The sequence below is a fragment of the Trachemys scripta genome, chromosome 3, assembly GCF_013100865.1.
Source record: "Trachemys scripta elegans isolate TJP31775 chromosome 3, CAS_Tse_1.0, whole genome shotgun sequence".
Lineage (NCBI taxonomy): Eukaryota > Metazoa > Chordata > Testudines > Emydidae > Trachemys > Trachemys scripta.
In genome coordinates, this window is record NC_048300.1 from 193,251,193 (window position 1) to 193,255,635 (window position 4,443).

Below are 4,443 nucleotides of genomic sequence, written 5' to 3' on the forward strand. Positions count from 1 at the left end.
CTTGAATAGCTTCACCCCTAGCTTCACCTCTCAGCTAGATTGGCTCATCTTCTGGCCTTGAAATGGGTTTTGTCCTGTTGATTCACTTGACTTGTGAAATGTGCAAGGTGCACACTCTGTTCAGTAGGGTTAGGGCAGTGACTCTCAAACTTTTTTACTGGTGACCCCTTTCACATAGCAAGCCTCTGAGTGCGACCCCCCCTTATAAATTAAAAACACTTTTAAATATATTTAACACCATTATAAATGCTGGAGGCAAAGCGGGGTTTAGACTGGAGGCTGACAGCTCGTGACCCCCCATGTAATAACCCCGTGACCCCCTGAGGGGTCCTGACCCCCAGTTTGAGAACCCCTGGGTTAGGGCTTTCTTGGGGCTGAGGCTGACCTGGGATCTCAATCTTGCTGAATATAAGAGGTACCAGAAATTGATCAGCACTGAGGCACATTAAACATTGTGATTGGTGTGTCACTGTATTTCTTCACTGACAAAAACCGTAGTTACCAGGGAGTTAAGGTTGCCGGTAGGTATCTCGTGCCCTACCAGAACGTTGAGTTCAGTGACACTCAGATCTCTGGGGAAAAACAGGAAATGAAGTGTTAAGGAACACACCAACGCAACCTTAATTCTGCACCTGGAGCTGGCAATGGCCCCTGGGAATTATCGGCTGCACTCACTCTGTCAGGTGTAGCTGTATTCAATGGTGCGGGGATTAGTCTGAGGAATGTCGCTGAGCTGGGACTGTGATATGAGGTGTGGAGGGAGCCCTGCCCTTCTGGTTAAGTCTGAGCCCTCCCTACCCTTCAGATGTGTGATCAAAGGCAAGAGGGGCAGGTACACCGTGCGGGTTCCTGTACTGAGCTGTGTACGTTGTGTCAGTAGCGAGGCACAGGGGTCTTCTCGCCATAGGCTTGTTAACAGGGAAGGCAGCTATGAGAATGGCCTATAGGTGTAATGCTGGTAAGTGGAAGCATAGTGTTAGATGGAATCCTGTGGGTTAGAGCGAAGAGGTTAGGTTGTAACATTTAGCAAGTGTGGGGCTGTTTGTAGGCTGTAGGCTCAGGTTGGAGTGCAGAGCAGGTGTAGCTCCTGTTGAGTGCACTTCACCTAAACACGAGTGTTGCCTGAGCAAAGAGAAGGCACTTGACTGTGCTACAGTTGTCCTATGCACTGTTCCCTGAGTGACGTGCACTATCTGCAAAGGCAGAGCAGGCGTATGGGTGTATTGGGACATCACATAAAGAGGGCCGTGCTAAGGTTGCACTGGTGTGTACCTTAGCCCTTCATTTCCTGGTTTTCAGAGGTTTAAGTGTCACTGAACCCCATGTTCTGACAGGGCACAAGACACCACCGGACAACCTGAACTCTGCATTAATGATGCTTTTTCTCAATCGTCTGGGAGAATGCAAGTTAGGTATTTTAGAGCTGAGACTGGTGATAGGAAATTGTCTCAAACGCCATTTGATGTGGCTCTGATCTCTCTGCCGCATGTTTTTCCGACTGCATCGAGTTGAGACTTGCTGACTCTCGTCTAGCCAGCTGCCCCTCTGTGTTGCTATTTACATGCAATTCTGCAGGTGCCACGTCAGAAAGACCTATTGTCTCCTTCAAATGAGGAAGTAAGGCAAAGATCACCGCCCGTTTGAAAGTGGAAATACAGCTGGTGACAATAAAACCACAGGGCAAAGTTCTCGTCAGGGGCAGTCTGCACAAGACAATGTGCCTGTCAGCAGCCTTTCACTGCACCCTGTGCTGAATGCACCTCATGAAGGTTGCATGGTTAAATATGGGCTTGTCTACACAGGCAGTAAGTGCATAAGTTGGGCCGTAAATCTGCAGTGTACTAGCCGCTGTACACTGGTATTAGACGAGCCCCCAAGGTTGGAACCTGATCAAATCTGACATGGAGTTCACAGGTGAAGAAATACAGGCTAAACTTTTAACAAGTGACTGATGACTTTGGGTGCATCGATTTTGGGGTGCCCTGCTCGAGACATCTTAAGGAGGCCTGATTCCCAGAGGGTCGATTCTTAGTGATGGTAATATAGTATTTAGGCCTGTGTATTAGCCGGAGATAGAATTTGGGGTTTTGTTTCTCCGTTTGAATTGTGATATTCTTATATCCTTACTATCGTGTGTGAACAAAGAACAAAGATACTGTGTGTTGCATCTGCCCACAGCCAGATGGGGCTTATAGCACAGTGAGGAAAGAGAAGGAATAGAGTTAAAGCGTGGCTGGGTATAATAGACGAGTGTACACTTGAAGACTGCCTGACTCCTCTCCCAAGCCAAGGTCAAGCAACCAGTCGGGAGGGGCGAGGGGGGTGGAGGGGAGAGGTATAAGAAACACTAAATCCAAAGAAACGATGACCCCGGCTGAAACACAACGTCACTCCCTACCCCTCCCATGGGATACAAAAGAGGTGGTACTGAAGCCCCCAGATTCACAACTCTCCAAAACAGAACATGACCATAAAATTGTAAGGGGTGGTACCAGGGGCATGTACTACAGGTATAATTAAGCCTGCTAAGAAAGGGGATGTGGGGAAGGAAAAGCTCTACTGGTGTACAGAGCTGTGGATGATGCTTGCTTGGTAACCCCAATACATATCACATTGCCTGCACTTTGGACTCTGGCCTTCTGCTTTCTGTCTGCGAGACAAGCACTGAGGGAGGACAAGGAGAAGCCCTAACACACGTTCTGAAAATCAAACTCCTTTATGGTTGGGTACCCAAAATCAGTAGTCAGGGGGCAAGCAAGGAAGAACTGCCCCTCAGGGTGATCTGTGATGAAATTTGTGATGCTGGGAAGAGAGCTGCAATAGAGAAACTGCTGGGCTGCAGAAATCCAGAGCGGGAGGGTGACCAGATAGCAACTGTGAAAAAATGAGACAGGAGGTGGGGGGTAATAGGTGCCTATATAAGAAAAAGTCCCCAAAAAGCGACTGTCCCTTTTAAAACGGGACATCTGGACACCCTACAGAGGGGGGACCCGAGAGCATCCAGAGATTTGTTCCCTTCCTTTTACTAATGACAAGCTGGGAGGATGTAATTCAGTGTGATAGCAGAAAAATTCCTATGGCCTTTCTAACCACTGTGAGCTGCTTCTGCTTTCTGTGTAATCTGCAGGGCTAGGGAATACAAGTAACTACGCCTGTCCAACAGAAAATGGGACTAACTCGAGCTGGTTGGAAAACATCTATAAAAACCAGGGATATAATTGTTTCATCTGTTAATATAAAACCAATTTCTAATTGGAGAGGATGAAGATATAAACTAACCAGAGCTTGCAGGAGTAGAAACCCACAGAAAACAGTGAAATAAGATGTTAAGCCACAACATGATTGTTCCAGGTTGAGTCAGTGCTTTGTTGCTGTTAGCAGAACTAAGAGAGCCCTGGAAAATCACATCGTTTCCATGCTGGGAAACTACCTCCATAAAGTTATAGGCCCAAATTCTGCACCTGGAAAAGGACCATGAAGGCAATGGATTGTGGCTTCACACTGTTACAAACACTTGTGATTTTATTCTGGCAAGAAATAGTGTATTTTTGAAAGCCCTGGTTCTGGGGAAAATGTGATTAGATGGGAATCCCAGCTTTCGTTAAAAGAAAGAAAGAAAATTAAGTCGGTTGAGTTTCTTGCCTTCATGATTGTAGAGAAAAACTTGAAAATTACGCCCTAAAGACACCCAAACCAGAAAGCAAATAAAAATAAACCATTTAAAAAAAATTCATTATTTTAAGCCAATCAGACCAGGGGGGTCTGATTCATGATATTTAAAAACGTTGGGGTCTCCTTTGAGCATTTATCTATCCGGATCCCACTCTAGGTGTGAGACAAGATGGGTGAATTAATATATTTCATTGGACCAACTTCTGATGGTGAGAGAGACAAGCTTTCAAGCTACACAGGGCTCTTCTTTGATCCTTGCAGTCCCTTCTAACCCTATGGTTCAATGACTCTATGATTCTTCAGATCTAGGAAAGGTACTCTGCCAACATTTGGACAACAGGGTGTGTTGGGGCCAGGCCTGTGTCCTGCAGGCCCTTATAGCTAGGGCCCTACCAAATTTGTGGTCCATTTTTGTAAATGTCATGGTCATAGCTTTTAAAAAATCTTAAATTTCACGGTTTCAGATACTTAAAACTGAAATTTCACGGTGTTGTAACCATGGGCGGTGGTTGTTGTTGTTTTTTTTGGGGGGGGTCTCAAGGCTATTTTAGAGTGTCACAGTATTGCCACCCTTATTTCCGCGCTGCTGCTGCAGGCGACGCTGCCTTCAGAGCTGGGCTCCCAGTCAGTGACTGCAGAGCTTCCTGCAGCTGGGGGAAGTTCCCAGAGGTGGGTCTGACTTGGCTCCAGGAACAGCCTGTGCAGGGGAAGAGAAAGTCCCAGACCTCCCCAGCCCGGCCAGGACTAGCAGCTGGAGCCCAGTGCATAGTA